Raw genomic sequence first — 23,575 nt, 5'->3', positions numbered from 1 at the left:
TCAATGTTATATAGTTCCTTCTTATGATGCCAAAAAGCAGCTTTGGCGTCACCAAGCGGGAAAAATTCATGGTTATATTTTATTTTATTTATAACCATGACTGTTTATTTAAGCCCCTTCATATTATACAGCGTACAAAAATGCTAAATATCACGAGATGTCTCATCTCCAAATGTGTTATAGATTGTCTGAAAGTGATTGAATTGGCAGATATCTCTGCAACCACTGACTTTAGAAACGTAAATTCAATTACAAAAAAGTTTTTAAATGATGTGCAATTGTTTTAAATTTTAAAATTTGTTTCAAGTGTCTCATGTACATAAGAAAATAAAGAAATTAACTTTTTATTCAGTCCCAGTGTGCTAAAACTTCCCTTTTTTTGAATGCAATATTTTATCGAGATATTAAAGACGTAATATCAGTATGTTCTGGGAACTTATCGCTGAATAAGCAAGTTGTCAGTGGACTCAAAAGTTGCCATTTCTAGGGACTGCACACAAATTTCACTTTTGTGTTCACAATAAATAACAATTATAATTGTTTAATATATTTAATTGTTCGTAATTAATTGTTTTAATTTTATATCAACATTGTAAAAAAATTTTTAGCAATTATTTTGAAAGTTGAAGGATATTTACAACAATAAATTTTATATAAGTTTAGCATTTTGTGAACCACACCCTCAATAATCGGCGATAAACAGTAAAAAAGTCAATTATTTCCATTAATACTGCTTTCAAAATACGGAGTTTTTGCAAATGACTTTTCAAAGCGGCATCTGCATTTCGATAATTGGAAATTTATGTACAAGGAATGAATAATTGAATAATAAATAAATAAATTTTGAGATTTTAAGTAAATGCACGTCATTTGGAAAGCTTTAGTAGCTAAAAACATGTTTCTACATAAAATCAAAGGTTCCAGACATGTGCAAAAATTTCGTTATGCCAAAAATTTCCCAATTATCTCTCCTGGATTATGGAATCGCCGACATCTCTCCTCCATTATGGAATCACCGATATTTCTTCTCCATTATGGAATCGCAAATATCTCTAATTCATTAAGGAATCACTGCACTCTCTCCTCCATCATTATCGCCCCAATATCTCTTCTCAATTATGGAATTGCAATTAGTTCACTTCCATTATGGAACCACCAATATCTTCTCTCCATTATGGAATAAAAATTATCTCTCCTCCATTATGGAATAAAAATTATCTCTCCTCCATTATGGAATCACCGATATGTCTCTTTTATTATGGAATCGCAGTTATCTCTCCTTCATTATGGAATCACCGATATCTCTCTTCTCCATTAGGGAATCACCGATATTTCTTCTTCACTATAGAATCTTCGATATCTCTTCTGCATTATGGAACCACATTGGCACACCCTGTATGCATCAGTTTTTAGGATTTAATACAGAATTTATGATATACCAATACGTAAATGGAGGTCACACAGCATTGCACCAAATTTAATTTTTTTTAAACATCAAAAACAGTAGTAAAAAATATTAAATGAAATTATGAAAGTAGTTTTTTTTTTATATTTATTTTTCTTCTACTCGTCATTACACGCGTTAATTTGAAAAATTGTTTTCCGACTTGAGACCAGCCGCATTTCAGACAGACGTATTTAGGTTGTCGTTGAAAAATTCTGTCTACATAGTATTCGTGTATAATTTAGTGAAATCGTGAATTCATTTGCAAGAATTTGTCATTGTTGCGTGTAGCGTATTTTTAGCATTCTCTGCACGTACGCAGATTAGTAAGTAAGCATAAGATTTACTTTCATTGTTTTGAGTAGAAAAATTGAAAGGCATGTGCGGTATTTATATTTGTACTTTGAATGTATGGCGTGAACCACGCCTTGAATATTGTTGTTCAATTGGTCCTAAATGACCCTTTAACCCTACAGTGCATGTTTTTTTTAAGCCGTTAATTTTTTCCATAGTTAATGAAGTGTATGTACAGAGTGCCCTGTAAGTGCTGATGCTGCCTTCTTTTTTTTTCATCAAATGGTCAAAAGGCGTTCAAAAATTACCCGGAACCAGTTTTCAGAGTGAGAATACAGTGTTTCACAAAATACAAAAAAATCTAAATTTGCATATGGTCTTGTCTTTTATTTTCCGATTGCAAAATTGTTGCCCTACCTTTTCTGCATCCAATAAAAAAGATCCTATGTTTTTAACTGCAACATTCGTTGAGATATCCGAATTCAAAAATCGGAGAAAAGTTGGGAAAGGGCAGTAAAAATGAGAGAAAGAAGCGTTATCCCTCTGTAAGTGTTTGCTGTTGTTTTATAATTTCTCTATGGTTTTTATAATATGTTATTTCTCTAAGTGCAGTATACCTCTGCAAATACTGCATTTAGAAACATTGAATTTTTTCTGTTGTTCTCAGGAGATGCAGGTCAACAACTCTCCAATTGGAAGTTAATTTGACAAGTCAAAGAACCGTATAAAAATTTGAATTTTTTTTATTTTGTTACGTAATTTTGTTATGTATTTTCAGTCTTAAAACTTGCACAGGGTAAGTTTTGAACGCCTATTGAGCATTTTTAGATTGAAATCATACCCCTACGACAGACGGTTGAAAAGATAAAGACCGCATTAGCATTTACGGGACACATTGTATGTAGAAAGCCGGGAAAAATATTTAAATAAATATATTTTGAATTGTACTGTTTACACAGGGTCTAAAAAAGGACGTACAGCGGATGTAAAATTGCATTTCCAGGAAATGTATTGAAGTATCATCATGTATATAGCGACCTTCTTTGTGATTCAAACTATAGAAAGAAAAAAAATCTGGTTGCAAACCTCAACGTAGAAAAAAAGGAATGCAAACAAAACTTTTCAACCCCCCGGTGCATGATTTCATTTTTCGACAGGTTGCAGAAGGTGACACTTCTTTTTGTTTTTATTTGAAGAGTTTTACTGCCCTCTATGAATGAAGGTTTTCAACAACTTGCTGTTGCGAAGATCAATTCTTTTTTGGAAAGAGAGAAAACTCAACTGCCATTGCGGGTAATCGAACCCACGCCCTTTCACTACCCGGGTGAACGCACTAGACTACTGAAGCAACGAATATCTCAATCTTTCCTTGGAGCTCGTGTACACTCAAAGGGACCGTACATGGACAGTGGAAAGTGAAAGGACATGGGTTCGATTCCCCGCAAAGGCAGTTGAGTTTTCTCTCTTTCCAAAAGACAATTCATCTTCGCAACAGCCAGTTATTAAAAACCTTCGTATGGTAGCGGAGAGTAACGTCATCCTTTCATCTATGAGTGGATTTCGAACGAAAATGAAAAAAATGGAAAATGAATTTTTTTTTACACTGTTTACTCGTTTTAACTTTTTTCTCAAACATGAAGTTCGCAATTGCCAACGGAAAAAAAAATATATGTTAAAAGTAGATGTTGCCAATTGGGAGCGGGGTGCAGCGTAGGGTTAAGCAGCACAGCATAAATCACTAAATCCCCTTGAAAAAATGGCATTGCTTTTTTTTCTTTTTTTTTGAATGAAGTAAGATTTCTTCAGATTTTCAACAAACTAAGAGGTATAGGGCAACGTTTCTCAATTGCCGGGCCCTGGCATCATTCGTACCGAGCCACGAGTGACTGGCCGTTTCCTTTTTCCCCATTCATTTCAGGCCGCGAGCTTCCAAAGGTTGAGAATCAATGGTATGGGGGATAGTGTTTCATTGAGGAATTAACTTTACAATACAACTGAGTTTTTCGATACTAAAGTGTTTTTTAAAGAAACGCGAGTTTTAAATTGATACCTTACGATGAAAAATATTTATAACATGTTCCACGCCCAGACTTGCTCATTGATGTAACCCGCGTACGGGATATTCCCGTATTTTCCCGTAATTTTGCTTTTTACAACTTTTACAAAATAAAAATGCCCCGTTTTTATTGGGTTTTTTTTCAAACAAAGCTTATTTGAATCTTAAAGTACATTAAAAAAGCTTCTACGTATTACAAAATATCTCGGCTTGTTATTACCCAAAAATAGACTTTCAAGAAAGCGAGATATATCGTCAATACCGCTTAAAGGATTGATAAAATTGAATGGAAATAGATATTATAAATGTAATATTAAATGCTTAATATATATATTAATATTGCTTCTCAAAACTTGTATTATATAAACGTGTTTTTAGTATTCACTCTTTTTCTTCAAATTTGACACTAGCATACTTTTTGAAAGCAAATGGTGATAATTTTGCTTTAAAGATTAATTGGATAATGCGCGGAAACATTTGACAATGAAGATATATAATGCGTACCATTAAGTATATTCAAATTTACAATGCTAAAAGTATTTGTCTGAATTCAATTATTTGTTAAATATCATGTCAGTCGATAAATTTCACGCATGTTTGACATCATTTCATGCATAAATGTATTATTTTTATGCCTAAATGCTTCTTGTTATGGAATAATTCATGGATTCATCGAGACTTTTGTTCTACAATTTCAGCTGCGAGTATTAAAATGGAAATTGCATTCAGTGTAAACATACGGTATTTAACCTGCTTGAATTCTTTAATGAAACAAATAGTTCACTTGTAGTGATTCATTAAGCTACGTTGAATGATAGAATGTATTATAGTTGTGTTGTAAAATCCATGGGAAACTGAGTTATGTATAATGAGTCCCCTAATACAGTCATTAATACCTCTTCGGTAAACACGATTATTTTGGGAACTCGTCGTATTTTAACGAGCTGAAGTTTCGACATTTGGTTCCAATTTAGATTTCGTCACAATACGTTGTAATATTTGCCGGAAAACAATATGCCTTTGTGTTAAATTTATTATTTTCTATACGTGCAATACGTATAAGAAGAAAAATTAAGGAATTGCTGATAAGTACGCTACTGATACAGCGAACTAACTGAACCGAACACTATTGCTTTTTCCGTATGTGTTTTTTTAACATTTCATTCAGTATTTAGCACATTTTGATTTAACACTTCATTGGTCATATCAACTTCCTCTGTTGGAAAATATGGCCAATAGGTAGACTGAAAAATACTTTCTTTTTCATACTTCGCATTGAGATATACCAGTACTACTAAACCACACAAATGCACCTCGTTCATATTCGTCTGCTGAACTTCTAAGGAATTAGTACTTGTTGGAATGTGCGTGTGAACTTCCGTGAAGTTTATTTCTTTGTAATGCTTGTTATGTGTAGTGCAGCAACTGCCGTCAATTTTTCTAAGTATAAGTGAAGTGAATGATTGAAAAATTATATCGTTGTAGGCCTGTTTCTCTCTCTGTGGCGAGACTTTTTAACGGGGAGATCAGCTCTCATTCGCGCCTCGAAGCTGGGAACAACAGAAAATCAGCTTGAATAAATCACCACGTTGATATATACACCGTGGATCATTATTCTTTTCTTTTAACAACTCTTCTAAGTATTTTTTAACATTCTCTGTTTTTCAGAATTTATCATACTGGTCTCAGCAAAAATCATTCAAGCTTAGCATGGCCGTCACTTGAATTACTACTTATCGGGCCATACACTAATTCGGAATTGATTGGACGGACCCGTTGCCTTTGATTTATGCAAGTAAGTAACATGTAGTAACACGGGGTTATAAGCCACTGGTTGTCGACACGCATCGGATCTCTTGTAATGAATTGATGTTATATATGCGTTGCCACGTCTCATCGTAGATGATGTCATAGATTCGAAAGGATTCCCATTACCGTTTCCGCTCTTTCTCGAAAGGATGTCTTGGAATCAATAGACACGCTCACCGTTGCTCCTTAATAAACAACCGAAGCAGAGGCGTCTATTGCAATCAGAAGTGCCTTAATGAAGCGTGTACTGAGCCCTGCACCTATCATTTATCTTTGAAGAGAGATTTGGCTAAAGATGCATCGATGTGTCGGTAAGAAGTTGGCAAGTGAATACCCGGTGATGTATCGTGTTCTGTGGAAAGTAACGATTACTATCACATTACGTTTCTTTCATTTACGCGCGAATTGTAATTTCTCTATTGTACGAGTATACAAGGTGATTCCAAATTCATAGGACAAACTTTAAGAAGTGATATAAGACTCCTAAATAAATATTTTCGGTCATAGACTGCACTGTCGAATCGCAATAGCAAAGGCACTAGAAGATGGTTTTTAAAAAGTCCACAACAATCCTTAACCAAATGCAAATATATTTTTCTGACGGATTTGCTGCAATAAGGGCAATCAACCATTCGAGGAAAATTGTATTGTAATGCGGTAGGGCTTATCATGGTGCAATCTGGGCAAAGCAAATTCTACCACAAGTCATTACACCAATAGATCATTGTTTGGCACAGCATAATGTTGATGACCATTGCATCAATGGAAGATAAACTCCAATCCAATCCAAAGATATATATGTACCCTCAAATAGTTGATAGCGAATATCGCAGCAAATCCGTCGTAAAAATATGATATTTGTTACTTTGGTGAAATTCTGTTGTGCAACTCTCTAAAAACACCCTCAACCACCTTTGCTATTTCGATTCCACAGCACATTCTACGATCAAAAATCCTGCTTGTTTAGGTGTCTTATATCGCCTCTTAAAGTTTATCACACGAATTTTTAGAATCACCCTGTATTTTTATGTTGATCACAATCTTTTGAACTTGGCACTATAAAATGAAGTGGTGCCTTCAATCCTACTTCGAGGAGCGAAAAAATGCGAGCGGATCATCCTTTCAAAAAGTCTCTCAGCAGAGTGCAGGAAAACTTTCAACATAATACTTACATAACATGAAAAAATTCAAGCATTCACCATCTTCACTTTAAAATATGGAAGCCAGATGGCAGCAGAAATAAGAACACGAAACAAGCACAATTCTGACAACATAAATACATTAGGGTCATGTATGTCCGTATTGTTATATCGAACCACTGGAAGAATATATATATATGTAATTATCAGATTAACCCAGGCTCCTAGTGGTCCAATATACATTTAGAATAAAAACGATGACTCATGAAAGAAAGAATCAGTTAAATTTCATTAGCATTAATATTTAATCAAATGATCATATGAAAAGAACGAGTTATATTTGCACAAAATAAAAGTCAATTAGAAAATCCATTTCCACGATATCAAATTCTGCATAATACATAAACAAAATACTGTATGTTCAATTATAATAATTTTAACTTGATGTTGGAATATCTCTCTTTTAATCACTTTTTATACCTAATTTCACCATCTCTGCCCCCGGTTAATTCCTCCTAATTTAGATCTTAACTAAACGTCTATAATTTACTAAAATTGTGGTAAGAATTTCTTTCCTACCTTTTCCTCCATCCCTTTCATCACGGATGATCGCCGCTCCTGATGCTACAGTTGAAAATGTGTATAAACAAAAAAACTACATTTTTTTCCAACTTGATTTCTAGTTTGCACTAATCAATCTGCTTTAATTTTTCAAAGATTCCAAAAAGTAAAGTTTTGAGGGGTACCTACCCCCTATTTCTAATTGGTAGTCCAGCTTCAAAGAAAGATCCTTCCATTGGGTGATGAGGATTACGTAGGTACAAATAGTATTAAAATTGACATCATTGGTCAAGGTTCACCCCCTACGATCTTTCGAAGCATATGGGAGGAAGATGTTTTCTGTGGGGGGGGGGGAAGTTGTACAAGAAAAGAAGGAAAAGAAAAGTAGAGAGGAAGCAAGAAAGTCAGAAAGCACATATTCCCAAGAAGGGATGCGTACAATAGATGAAATAAAGTCAATCGCCTGCAGGTGGCAATTACAAAGGTCAAGAGGCTTCAGTATATAGGGAAGAGAGAGAGAAAAGAAGAATACGGAGCGGCTATTACGCAAACTTTGAAGGGGCCCTTTAAGTAAGTGGCCATAAAATTAAGGAGTGTTGATGAAGGCGAAAGAGCATGTTTTTTACAATTTAAATGGCTCAAGTCCCCTTTTCCCTTTTCTCTTATTATTATATTATATTGGGCGGGAAATTGGACCACTCCCGCTTCATCTGATAGCGATGGCTATTGACGCCATAGCAGTATACTCACAAAAGACGTTCCGACATGTACCGATTCATTAAAAATTCCGCAGAGGAATGTCTACGAGGTGCATGTACGGTGAAGTAACAGTAGCGGTACCTTCACACTCGTCAATAGTTTATTCCGGAACTCGATCCCTCTTATTATGTTCCTCAAAAAACCGTCATGAAAAAACGGGAAAGCGGGAAAAAGCTTTAAACGGGGAAATATTTATGAGAACTCCTTAGAGTTGAGACCACGGAAATAAGTCGTACTAAGCGGGAAAACGTTATAATTGGGAACGTTATAATCGGGATCGACTGTATATCGTATAGCACGTTTTACCATATTTGCCAACGACGTGACACTTGGGTATCATGCATAATCTCCGGTAAAAGTGATAATTTTTTTAGCAATTATTAAATTTACCAACGATGTGTGTGTGTGTATGGGTACGATGTATAATCACGGCCGGTAAAAGTGATAAATTTAGGGAATTTATCAAACGTACCGAAATGAATAATAACCGGATTTATCACATGTACCGTACATTATATTTGAGTCTCACGGAAAAACACCAATGACACATATGTCTCCTCTAAACCCACCATCCCCTGGTGATTTAAAAAAAAAAAATTCCAGAATATTATCGTGAGATTATTTATATGTACTTATATATTTAGTTTTTTCTCAACCCAATATACTTCTACCAAGAAAAGATACTTTTTTACCAACTCGAAAAGAAGAGTTTTCTGTTCTCTGCCGGGAATCAAATCCCTGTCTTCTTGCAATCTGTTCAAAGTAATGATCTACAATATACATCACTAGAGACACGACTTTGTTTTCTTTATTCCAAGCACTGATGCGAGACGCGCTGAAGTTGAGACCTGTATACAGTCAGTCAATCCCGCTTATGACATTTTCCAAAGAACCGTCATGAAAAAAACGTTGTAAGTGGGAAAACGTTTTAAATGGCAAATCTTAACGAGAATTAGTTAGAAATGAGACCACGAAAATAAGTCGTACTAAGTGGGAACGTTATAAGCGGTATCGACTGTATTTTGGGCTGAGAAAAAATATCTCACTCGCAACTGTCCCATTTGGGAGGGGAAGGCAATTGCTGTAGTTAAGGTAGGTTGCCAAGTGTCCACTTTAGTGCGTCACACCACAGTACGTGATATAAGAAAAACTAGATCGAATCTCTGTTACTGTATACAGTAGCGCACTTTCCCGGATTGCAATAAGACAGGTGTTCGATTCCCGCATGGAATATGTCTTAAAATTCTAATAGACACAACACGATCGGAGATCTGCGTTGCCGCGTTGTCAGAAGGACGTTTCTGAAATTTCTATAGATGAGAAAAAAAATTATTCAACCGTGCCAGTAATAAGAACCAAAGAGAGAAATCGGATGGAATTTTATTGCAGCACTTTATGCTGTATCTCAGAAACAACACTGAACTTCGTACATACATTTTAACAATGCAGTAGCGGACATATCCAACTACTAAAAATGATAATTCGGCACACAAAAAAAATTAATCGCTGAAATGTTGCGCAAAACATAAAAATAGGCCGTATAATAACCGGTATCAAGGCGCATAAAATTTACACTGGTGTGCAGCAAGAAAATAAACAATTTTCGGTACCATAACCATATACAGTAGAATCTCGATAATACGAAAAACTCGACTATCCGGAAACTCGATATTTATTATACTCATGGCATAATATGAAATTCAATGGGGAGAAACCTCTTTTTCTCTACGCAAGATATGTAGCTAAACCCCTTCTAAAGTCGTCTACGATTCCGATTGTGTTATCGCAACTAATTTTTCGAAAACTCGACTCGGGGACCACGAAAATCACAGATGAGCACGGAGGATAATTGAAATTTTTGAGCAAAAACTGGTTGAAAAAGCTAACAAATAAAGATCTTTTTTAGATCGAAATTTTTAAGTTAAAAAATTGAAAGTTTTCCTGGAAAGTTGTGCAGTCGTAAAAATTCGCTAATAACAGATATTTTGATAACCCATATGCTTTTATCACTAAAATTCGAAATTATTCGGAAACTTTTCATAGAAAATTGCAGATATCTTTTTAAATTTAATTTATAGATGATGGAATGGAATTATCCCTGATATATAGATGCAACTCGATACATAACTCCATGTACTTGTACATGACATAAATGATTTTTAAAAATTGTGAGGGTGACATCAAATGAAACCTCGCTAACTTGACATTCGCCTAGGTCAACATGTTAATCGATAATCTTGGGGTGTCACGTTATCGAGGTTCCACTGTATTTATTTTATCGCTGCACATCAGTTTAAAACTAACAGCAAATTGTCAATGTGTATTATAGCAAATAGTTTTTTTTCCTATTTGATAGATGGCAGCAAAAGTCGAACGCTTTTCTGTGGTGTGCAATAGATCATATTATTGCACCCCACAATTGCACAACTACTGTTGCCATTTACAAAAAAATACGCATTTCAAAATATCATATTGCGGAAGAGCATCTACTATATTTGTATTTGCCGCACCCAAAAATTCAAAACTTTTTTTTAATATATATATTGTAACACATTGATAAAATAGTAGCCGAATTTCTGTAGTAAACATATAAACATGTCAACCGGTACAGTATTATTGCATATAAATTTCACACCGGTACGCCACGTAAAAATGTAGAATACATGACATGCTACCAAGTATTACCCATTTACATGGTGTTTTCTACTTTTAAACAAACAACTGATTTTACTTTCAGAATTACATGTAGTTATGCTTTTATTTGATCGTTGGCGGCAGGGCAAAGATCAACTCTGTTTCTCGAATGTATAATAATATAATATAAATATGAAATATATAAATGCCAGAAAAAATTTTCTACTTCTTTAATTTTTCACGTGTTCGCACATTATTTCTCACATTAATGCCGGTCCGTGAAAGTGTTCACTTGATTTCATCGATCCACAAGTATTAAAAGGTCGAATTAACATATCGCGAAGACGAACAACTGAACTGTTTTAGAAATCGGTGAACGCATCATAACTTACAAGGTGACGAGTGACAACTTCAGAGAATGTGCCAAACACAGACTTTTTACTGTCGTCAAAATGGGACTAGTGGAATTGACTAACTATGAGTAAACTGACTATGGGTAATTTCGAATAATAATTTATAATTTATGGTTGCATGTTGCTTCTTAGATATTCCTTAATCAATATTAAATAACAATACAAAAACTCAGTTTCCTGACTCTTTACCTGATTTTTTCTCTTAATAAGTATTGCTTATTAATGATAAAAATCTGCGTTGTCATCACAATGTCAGAAATAGAGTTTTCAGAAATGAAAGTTGCTCTAATCTCGTTTTGTTCTTTCGAATATTCCTCTATGTAGGAAAAGGTAAAAAGGCTTATCGTTTCATAACGACGAGCTTCCATTTATGACAAATTGTGCCCCGTCCGCTTTCTCCCCACGGCATCGAATCTACAACTCCTTCTACAAAGTTAGAGGATTACGTACGTTATGTTCCGAGAAATACCCAAAGAGGAGCTGAAGTTCTGGTACAGGGCAAAATTCCAGGAAGAAAGTATGAAAAGGGATTTCTGAGAATCTGAGAAATGGCAGCATAAGCTGGAGTGATTTGATTTTTGATTCCTATATGTTCGACTTGGTTCTTTCTTTGAAGTTTACTCATGATCGATCACGTACGCACAGTAGGATCTTGTAAGGCCGTGAGTCGTTGCCGGTATATGATAACGCACAGGAACATCAATTATTTTAGCTTAAAACGCCTTGAATTGAAAAAGAAAACTTCGAAAGTTTGATAGTAACAGCATAGTAACTATAACAATATTTTCATAGCAACGTAATCTGTGTAATGCTTGTTATAGTGCTGCCATCTGACATCTATTTTTCGAACTATGGATGGAGTGCAATGATTGAAGGTTTGTATCATTGTACGTCTGTTGATCTCCGTGGGGAGACACTTTTTTGATGGGTAGATCGAAAAATATTTCATTACACAATGTAACACGGTTTTTGTTCCTGATTAACCAGCCTCATTTCCCAATCACTCATGACTAATAAGGGCAGAAAATAAAAATTTTATGTTGTAAACTCTGCTTTTGACATCAAGACAGCGAAGTTTTGTTATTTTGGAGGTTAAATACTTGAAAAGCGGTATCAAACAACGCTCTCTCTTGATAAGAGGAGATACTTATCTATAGGGGACGTTGTTCCTAACCCCATGTACACGAGCGCTTTTGGGTGTGAGAAAGCAACGCTAGCGGAAATTTTGAACAGGAAAAGTTTGAATGTTAAGAGAGTTATTGATTCCACGTGTATTGAATAATCGAAAAGTTAGAGAATGTGTTAACCCCCTCTATGGTCCCGTGTATATTTGAATATACGCGACAAATAAATGGCCAAAAAAAAAAAAAACATTATAGATATTTTTCTCAGTTTTGTGTTATTGCAGAAAGTGCATCTTCTACTGTGATTTCAGTGCAAAATACGGTTCCGTAAATACAATCTTTTTTTCATCATCTAGGAAGAGTGTATTGTAGGTGTAATCTTTATTCGTTGGAGGGGCTGCTAAAATTTTACTTGCTAAGAGGTTTATGAATGCGCACAAAATTGAAGAGATTGAAAATAACATTCAAGGGATGATAACAACCTAACTTTGCTGAGCAAGGCTTGATCTGTTTATGGATAAAATTAAAATCAAGGCAAACTGCACATTTTACCTTTAATTAACAAACCATTTTAGCTAATTGGAAAATCCACTTGACTAATTGAATTGCTATGCTCATGTATTGCTTCAATTAGAAATATACCGACAGCCCTCATTTAAATTCGTATTTGTTTTTTTTTAATTTTAAACGCTTTTTTATGGGGGGGGGGGTGAACCCTTGAAGGTTAACCCGGGTTTCCCTGGTAAAAAAAGTCTATAACCACTGTTCTAATGTATGCTTCACGTGATGAAAAAGAAGTAATACAATGCTTTTACGGAACAAACTAGTAAATTCCAGAAACACGTTTTATTTTTCATATTTCTTTCTGATACATATGTGGCGATTGTATTTCATTTGCTCAAAAATTTACTAACATATCTCTCAATTGATTTATTTTACAAAATAAAAGGAAGCACAAATTCCAATATTAAATACTTGAAATAAATTTTTTTGTTAAACTTATTTTCTTATTTGATCAGAAACGATACATCAAAGAGAAAAAAATGAATTGACTAACTTTAAGAGTAGATTTATTTTCAGATCGTCACACTGGAACTAAAATGTTTTCGACCACAAAAAATTTAGTACTTTTTTAAGAAACTACCAAGAAAAACACATACGAAAATGTATCGTATTTGCCTTAGCAATTGAGAATAAAAATATTTTTTTGGGATAAGAACCTTTCTTTCTATAAAAAATCCAATAAATATTGGAAAAAGTGTAGGATGACACCGAAGGCGATGAAGAAACTGTTACATCTAGAGAGTGATATATATTTCAATGGGATATCTTATAAACTAAATTTTTTTCCGACAAATCCATATTAATTGCCACTAAATAATATTGTGTGTAATTTTTTTTAAAATTCAGTGGGGAAAAATACGTTTGAACTTCATAGATGCTCCAATTGAATCGAAATATCGTTTTTCCTATAAAACCAAATTTGTTCCTTTTTAGCTTGAATATTTTCTCTTAAATCCGCTTTTTTTGAAATTTCCTCTGATTTTGAATCGATTTTTTCGTGCGATATTAACTTTGAATATATATCGCTCGTATTTTACTGAAATTTTGCGTGTTTCTTATTTAAGATGAGAAAATTAGAACAAGTGATTTAAAGAATTGATATGAACAAAGAAATTGAAAATAATCATTAAAATAAATACTCGATGTTTTTTCCAATAATCACTATAAAAACATTGTTTAAGCTAATCACTATCATTAATTTCAAGAATATCATTTATAAGCACAACAATGTTAATGAAGTGAATAAACAGCGATAGTTATGCAAATGATGTTGCCGATTATTGGAAAATGTAATAGGATACGTCTGAATAAATTGAAATTGGTGTGTTGTTTTTTTATATGTGTTCATCATATTTCATCTCCAATCAATGATCATTTGCATAATTATTTTCCGTTTAATTCATTTCACAATGGACGTAAACAATTATCGGCTGTAATTAATGGATGCTTTGCAGTATTGTAACTGAATATGTTTCTTACGGTAAAAGCAATTAATTTTCCTGATAATACTTTCTTCTTATTCGGAAATATAACGGTACTTTTTTTATTGGAAACCTTGAAGTCTCACGGAACTTATAATAATTAATTTTCTGTAATATCTTCATACGCTCGTTATGATGACCCCTACGTTTTAAAAACACTATTGAGCGTTATTGGGAGTTCATTAAATCGAGCGTTTCAAAAAATTACAAAGAGGGAGTTTAGCTTCTCCGGAAAATTCTACATCGCATCGACGGAATAAAGAAATATTTTTTCATTTTGTTATAATGTTGCAATGAAAATGCATTTGGCTGAAAAAAAAAATAAACACATAATGTAGGTACGCACATTATACAGTCAACACTCGTTATAAAGACCAAGTTATAGCGACCATTCCAATATAACGAACGGTAGGATTAGTCCCAAATGTTTTCATATAACGATGGTCTTATAGTTTTTTCTTTCGATCTAACGACCATTCGATTTTACGTCGGTTTCTGACGGAACGATGGGACGGATCTTGTTATAACGAGCATTGGCTGATACTTACGAAAATACTGTACATGGCCAAAACCTACATTACATTTTTTACTGCACGCCACAGAATAAGTTCACTTGCCAGAAAATTCTCCTATTGAGAAATAAAAAAAAATTGAGTAATTAAATTTAAAATGAGATAAAAATCACCCACGCAAAGTGAGAGTGAACCAACATGTAAGAAAATGAAACAGAATGATAGAAAACGGGGGTATATAGGAGTAAAGAAACACCAAAACCATCCAGTCGACTTGCGTGAGCACAGTTCGCCCCATTTCCAGTGATGGAGCCAGTTAACCACCACGTATTCCGTAGAAGTGACAATGCTTTATCTTTAAATTTTCTATATTTCAAACAATTTCTTTTCCCAACATCAAAGGTCAAGGTCAAACACAGTCAACAACGGATTTTGTCTAGTTCTTTCAAAAAAAAAGGTGGGACCGATCTGGGTTCGGATGTTGTAGTGGATCAACCGATATTTACTGGCAGTTATATTGGATAAAATATGACGTGGTGAAATAAAAGGAAAACATTTGAAACCTATCATATCAGCCGTTATAACGAGCGTCGACTCCATAATGCAAATATTTGTTTTTGATAATAATTCATACTGATAACACAAATGTAGTTTTTGTCTCTTACCGAAAAAATATTAGGACTGCCTTTTGACATATAATCATATTTGTGAGACATATTTTTGCAGAAACTATGCATTCTCATACGTTTGTTTTTTGTTTAATGCATTATATAGCATATGGCATTTTTCTTTCCAATGATATCCAACACATTATCTTCAACATTCAACATTGTCACTTTCTTCTTTATTTGTATGGAATCCATTAGAAAAACGATTCGATGAAGGGATGGCTCGAAGAATTGGGTGCCATTTGTGTAGTCTGAGTTTCTTTTATTGAATGTATTCAGAGATAAATAGATGTTGGAAATAAAAAAAAATATCAAAAAACAATGTGAGATTATTATCGTCCCACAAGTAGACACTAGAAAATCAATGCTGGTACTACAGAAAAGGCAATTCTAGAGCCCCGACGGGAAGTACTGCAATTGGAAATATCTCTTGATGGGAGCAAGATATTTTGGTATTGCTCTATTAGTTATATACGGTACAGTATGGGGGAAATCGAAAAAGATATTGGATCTCATTCTTCGTTTTAAGATTCTAGGAAATCTTTTCTATTCGAAGTTATGAGTATCGCTTTTACGCCATTTAATTTAGGTAATACAGTATTCATATACCTTAATATGCAGTATATAAGAAACTGATGCAAATTTGGATATTATTTTTATTAAATGTTTCATCGTTTAGTCAGCGTTGGTATATACTATCGTCGTGAAAATTTGATTCATAAACAATGGAATCTTAAGGTATGGTCCATACCTTCTCATCTCATCAACCGTCCGTCTTGGAGGTATGGTTCCAATTTAAAAAATGCTCAACAGGTGTTCGAAAATTACCCTGTACCAGTTTTGAGAGTGGAAAATACAGTGTGTAATAAAATTAAAAAAAAATCTAAATCTTTTATACGGTCCCTGTGTGCCCTAACTTCTAATTAGAAAGTTGTTGCCCTGTCTCTCTTGAAGCCAACAGAAAAAATTGCATGTTCCTAAGAGCAATATTCACAGAGATATTCGAATTCGAAAAACGGAGGAAATTTGAGAAAGAACAGCATAAATGAATGAAAGAAGTGTTTTCCGTAAGGGTTTGCTGTTGTTTTATGATTTTTCTATGATTTTTGAATTCAAATATCTGTGTGCATTTAGAAACATTGACATCTTTCAGGTCTCCGGAGATTCAGGGCAACAACTTTCAAATTGGAAGTTAATGCGAAAAAACCATTTTTACCTGCATTTAACACGTTGTTCTTTCTTTAATTTTTCCTCCGTTTTTCGAATTCGAATATGGCTGTGAATATTGTACTTAGAAACGTGGAATTTTTTTTGTTGGCTTCAAGAGAGAGACAGGGCAACAACTTTCTAATAAGAAGTTAGGGCACATGTGGACCGTATAAAAATTTAGATTTTTTTATTTTGTTACACACTGTATTTTTACTCTCAAAACTGGTACAGGGTAATTTTTGAACGAGTTTTGAACATTTATTAAAATTGGAATCATACCTCTACGACTGACGGTTGACGAGATAAAGGCCATGCTAGCTAGCACTTACAGGACACCCTGTATATGAAGGATAATCATAAAATGATAATAATGACTTAATATATATATATATATATATATATATATATATTATATATCTATATCTATCTATATATATAGTATGCATCCCGTTCTTGCATTATTGCAAGTTGCAAAACTTGCAATAATGCTAAAGATTATTTTGAAGCATATTCTGAATTTTTAAATATCTTAAATGGCAACGGATTTCCATCTTCTTTTCTGGGTTTCAAAATTTCACCCAGGCGCTTCTGGTAGTCGGTTCGGTCAGCATGCTCTAAAAAGATTCTTAATCTTGGTATGTTTTTTTAAAGTTTTCTCATTTTTCAATTTTTAACACACTTTGTACATGTATATTTTGTATTTTTAACTCATTTGATATTTCATACTTTGATTCTTATTATATTTTGTCATTTTTGCTGTTTGACTTCCAATGCTTGTTTCTCGCAAAAATGTCGGGGGAACTGATGGTAATTTTTTGCCTATTAGGCTTACCATCATTTGAAACATTTTTGCAGTTTGGAGCAATGTGGGGGGTTCCCCTTGAGAACGACCTCCTCATTGATCCATATTCTTCCTTTTTACAATTTTTCAATAACTTCTCATCTTTCACCTTTTCATAATATATATATATACATATATTGAAAAATATCATTTTATATAAATATATGAAAAAAGAAACCAAATTATGTGAACTGGAAAGCCAGGAAATGAACAATGAAAATATAGAAGAATTTAAAAATGAGAAATTCAAAAAATGAAAAAAGTTATAACCAATATCTAGGGCTCTCATCGGGGGGAACATCCTGACATTGGTTTAACACAGAACGTTTCTGAGAGCATGTCCTAGCATTTACATCGAGCATCCTTTTAGGCTGTAAATGCTAGGAAACGTTCTGTGTTAAACCAATGTCAGGGTGTGTCCCCGCCCCCCTGATGAGAGCCTTAGACATTGGTTATAACTTTTTTCATTTTTTGAATTTCTCATTTTTGAATTCTTCTATATTTTCATTGTTCATTTTTTGGCTTTCCAGTTCACATAATTTGGTTTCTTTTTTCATACATATACGTTGGCTTTTCAATTTATTCCTAATTGCTAAACTGATGAAGTAGAAAATGAGATAGAGATCAATTACAAAAGAAATAAATTAACTTTACATTGGAGTTCTAAAATAACTTATCTTTCATGAACGCGAAATCAGAATAAAGAGCTCCCACAATCTCACGAAAACGACTGTAATTGCATTCGAAAGAATTTCGTTGAGTCATCGGTATTTTAAATAGGAACATATTTCAAAGACAACTTAATGAACGGATTTAAAACCCACTTCTCGCGGCATTGTTCAATGAAGTGAATTCTAATAATTCACTTTTACCTCTTTCTTTAATTTCAAACACTTTGTAAGAAATTTATTTCTGCATTTGAATTACGCAGTAGTTGCGTCTTTCGTTATGGGTTTATATTTTTCTTTATACAAACAACTGATCATGATGAGGAAAAAAAAATGATTCATAGATTTTTGATGATGGGTGTGAGGTCAGCTGACCCCACAGGTTCATTGGTTTTATAGTAATTGAGTCAAAAAGTCACGAATGAGACGAAGGTTCAAAATCATAAAAATATTGTATTCCTTGATAAATACATTTATAGTTATAGTGCTACTTACAATTTGAATCGATTAACGTATTAACTTCTTTTCCTCGGACTATCCAAGTCCATGACCTTCTCCTTAGGTCCCGAAAGTCGCTCTCCTCTCTCTGTCTGTTTTCTCGCCCTTCAAACCAAGCGTCTCTTTTCTTCACACCCCTCTTGGGTATTTTCTTTCCTAATTTTCTGTTTCCTCTTCTCCCTCATACTGGTTGGAGATCGTCGGAATGGAGGGGTTGTAACGTCACAATCGGGTTTAAGTTAGTAACTATGTACACATTTTTATCAATTTTACCCTCTATTGCCCCGTGTATACATGGCGAATACATAGTCAAAAAAGGCCTAATATATTAATTTCTCTTCTCAATTTTTTTTTTTTTAATATTTTTGAAAGTACATCTTTTAGTGTCATTTCTGTGTAAAATACGGCTAGGTGAATACAATATTCTTTTTTGAAAGAATTGATATACCTTGTGTTAGTGTAATTCTTGAGAGTTTCTGAAGTTTTAAACTAATAAATTACATTGTCGTGTTGATGGATTGTTTCGATTACAAATAGGCTTACAGCATCAATTTACATCCATTTTTGGAAAAAAAATAAATAACACGTCTTTATAGGGGTGAACCATAGAAGATTGAGTTGACTTAAAAGAAATTATCACAAAATTAAAATTGAAATAAATAGTTTTTTATGTAATAAAGAAAATAAGCTACACAGATTTTAAACATCTACGGTGTATCTTAGAGTGAATAGCTATATTTTTCCATCTATGACGAAGTGGATTTTCACCAAAAGAATATTTATAGCTTTTAAAATAAATAAATAACGGCACATTTCGAGGAAAAAATACCACCCTTTTTATAGAAATAGCAGTTTTAACCCTATATAAGTGAAGATTCCAACAAGACGAATATTGGCGTCATAAAGAAAAAGACATTACAAAAGTTCGGAAAGAATAAATCGTACATCAAAGAAAAGCGCAACAATGTACGTATTATTATAAAGCGCCTGGAAGAGGAAACTACGTGATCCACGTACATATTTGAATTGGAAATCGGATGAACGATCATGAAGAGAAATGGCACCATAACTACTACATCTATGTTGGGAAATAGATCCCAAGAGATAATCGAAGTTACCCACAAAGATCATTCACAAAAATTATAGAGGGAAAATTACAGAATTTATAGAAAATTTATGTTGTTGAGGAGAATTTACTTGAAAAAGAATACTTTGAATTTGCTTCGAAGTTCGGATAATAATAAATATTCACTCGACTAGTGATGGCAAAACTGGACTCATTTTACACGCCACGTTCAAGTTATTGACTTTAAATGTGGGGAACAAACAAATTGTAGTTAGCTACCACTATTACTTTGCCATACATGTAGCTCGTAAACATTGCTCTGGGGAATTTCTAAAGAACTGGTACAATGTGCAGAAACGTGTTGCGTGTGTGTGTGTGTATGCGTAGCAAAAACGTAATAATGTTGTTAGAGTTATGCTCTCTAGTCTTGTGCTCTACTGGTGTTGCCATCTGTCTCCCATATTTTGGTGTGAAGATGGTAAATGTTCTTGAATTTTCATGTTGATCATTTTTGTCGCACGACAGCCATATTCTGCACACGAGGGCTAATTCAACCGGAACCTACACTGGAAGAACCTGGAAAAATCTTGGACGACTCATTGTCCACCATTAATGCGCAGTGCGACGTCACTATTTCCGCTACAGCCTATAGCTGCCCCCTCTGTTGTTCCCCCCCCCCCTTCTTCTAACGATTAGACGTCACACTGAGTGGAAAACTGATTTTCCCACCCTCGACGAGCCCTCTAGGGATCCAAGACGTCTTACTGCAATTTATTGCCAATTCTGAGGGGCGGCGTTCGACATTTTGCCTTGTTTTTTATAGTAACCGGGAGGTTGATGCGCTAACCAGTCGGTATGGGACTCCATGCGGTAGTAATCTTTTTCTGTGGTCACACATGCTGTTACATTTTCTGTTGTGATTTTTCCATTTGCGTCAGGAATGTTTCTGAGAAGGACGAATCGGGTATTGAACTCACGACACCTCCAAACATCCATTTTTACTGAACACGGAAATACATGTGAAGAATCCTTCAGTGTCGTAAAAAAATTGAGAATTTTGACATGTGACATTTTGAAGGAACATCGACGATGTTATTCAAGTATGTATCATGCAAGTTTTGCGCTTGACTGTTAAACATCTAGTCAAATCACTCTTCCCCTCAAAAGTCCATTTCCCGAAAAACTATATCTGAAAGGGGAAAAAAATTCCTGCATTTAATCCTGTACTAAATCAATGCATTTTCACCCCTGTCTCGAAGTAATTTCCGAACAACTCTATGTCTCGAAAGGCAAGTCACGATGATAGAAACAACGGTTCTCGTCCATCATCGAAATTAAGCATCATTTGACGTACTTAGTACTTGGGAGAGTGACCACCTGGGAATAATGCATGCTGTTGACATCACTTTGTATCTGTCACTGTAGCTTAGTTGATAGAGCACTCAGCCGGCATTCTAGGGACACGGACTCGAGTCCCGGTAGGTGCAGAAATGAAATTTGAAGCACCAGAGTTGTTTGGTGTTAAGATGCTCGTCTACTACCTTGAAGGTTGTTGTCAGAGTCCTTCAAACTCGAGGAAGGATATAGATAAGATATTTTCCCTAATGATCTTGAGACCACTATATCTTGCGATATGGCCAGAGTTGGTGTAATAGTTAACTCAGTGATGACGTATCAGATATGTGTGTGGTGGTTCACTCGAATTTCAACGATTCTCAGAACAATATGCTGATGATTAAATTTCAGAACACATTGGAACATTACTAATGGTTACTTGAATCTAGAAATTTCACTTCCGATTCTATGGAAATGAACAGCTCACTACAAACTTAAGCACCTTGATTGATTCTAAAATTATTGATGAATGTATGGCCGATTCAGGTGATGAAAATACAGCAGAAGATTATCCAGAGAAACTAGAAAAAGTGAAGTGAAAAATGCCGAGCATCCTGTATAAAGACGGTGCGCCATTTTCTATAGCAAACTGTGAAGACAGGGCTAGAAATATTTACAGCTGTTGCTAGTATATATGATATTGTGAAGGCTCAAAGAGCAAAAAAATATGAATGGCTTCAAGCATTATTTTAAATAAAGTACGTAAATAAAAGTTGAATTGAACAAAAAAAAAATTCAAACGTGTTTTAGTGTATTTGCATACAGTGTAAATGAACATTGATTGCATAACTTGACTACAAATTTTATTTCAGTAGGCATGCAATAAAATATAGTATTATATATCATACAATAGTAAATTTTCACCATTTTCAGCGTGTTTTTCCTTTCGGGTACATTACGTTTGGACGCAGCTCATTAAATGCAGATTTGCACGGATGTTTATTCCATTTAGTAAAAAATATAAAGAAGCGTCTCGGTTCTGAATATTTTACTCATCGATACAACACTTATTTGGACTTTGCTCCACAGGTTCGTATAACTCCTGGTTTGGCTTTTGTACCCATGGCCAACATCGAGGATGCAATCGAAGTTTTCAGAGTGAATGAAGATGACAATGTGCCAGCTATTGGCGAAAGTTTGATACCAGTATTAAACTACTTCGAAGACAATTACATCGGAAGATAATGTCGAAACAACCGCCACAGTCGTTGTTGTGGCGGTTGCTTCGACACAACCACAGTCGTTTTTGTCCCGTTGTAAGCGCACTGTACATGACAAGGCTCGCACAAATAATTACGCAGAAGCTTGCAAGTCGAATTCAGTGCTGACCACCCAATTTTGTGGAGATTCGTAGACAATTTTTAAAAAAAAATTAATAAATTGTAAATGGTGGATTGTAAATTGATAGATTATAATGATCCTGCCCAAACGGTACGAGTTAAAGCGTCACGCGCCCAATGAGTTGCGTCCACAAACGCCCTGCTCCGTGCGTGTATATGTGTGTGTGTGTTTGAATAAGAAAATCCAAAAACACACACACTATTTCTCGAAAACTCCCTATGTCGATATTTTTTTTAGTCCCTTCAGTTTCGAGATAGAGAGGTTTGACTGTATATCGATCGATTTTGTACGGATACCTGGTTATCTTGGGAAAATAATAATAAAAATGAATTAATCATATTTTTTCTTTCCTGGAAACCTGTCTGTAGAGTAAAAATATTCGAAAAAACCGTAGCTGAGAATTCGTTTTGATGACGGATAGAACTTCTAGAAGTAAAATTTCATATTAGTAGGGGCAAAAGGGGGCTTCTGCCTCACCGCAGCCGCCGCATCCGCAGCCATTCCGCAGCCGCCGCATCCGCAGCCATTCCGCAGCCGCCGCATCCGCAGCCATTCCGCAGCCGCCGCATCCGCAACCATTCCGCAGCCACCGCATCCTTCTATTCCGCAGCCAGCACCTGAGTCATTTTCTTCTGTGATAAGGGGTCTTTCTTAAATTAAACTTTAGTGTCTGACATCAAGTCAACGCAGCTGTAATGACGTCAAAGATTTTTCAACGCTGCCCCCATTCCGCAGCCACCGCATCCTTCTATTCCGCAGCCAGCACCTGAGTCATTTTCTTCTGTGATAAGGGGTCTTTTCTAAATTAAACTTTAGTGGCTGATCACTCCCAACCCATGACGTCAACGCTGCCCCCTTTCCGCAGCTACTTGGTCATAAGAGGGGGTCATTGCTGAATTATTTTTTTCCCAAGCACTATCGACGATTATTATTAAACTGATAAGGGGTGTATTCTTAAACGTCTGATTCACGAAAGAGATCTTTTTTTCGGGGGATTAATTACATCTTCCTAAGTAAGAGGGGTCATCCATAAATTACCGATTTTAAGGGGGTTATTCCCAAAAAAAACAATGAGATACGCAAATGACGACAGAAACTT

The sequence above is a fragment of the Pholcus phalangioides genome, unplaced genomic scaffold (genome assembly GCF_987345545.1).
Source record: "Pholcus phalangioides strain wild (caught in Gottingen) unplaced genomic scaffold, Ppha-v1.0 ptg000015l_1, whole genome shotgun sequence".
NCBI classification, from domain to species: domain Eukaryota; kingdom Metazoa; phylum Arthropoda; class Arachnida; order Araneae; family Pholcidae; genus Pholcus; species Pholcus phalangioides.
This window is presented reverse-complemented; position numbering follows the sequence as displayed.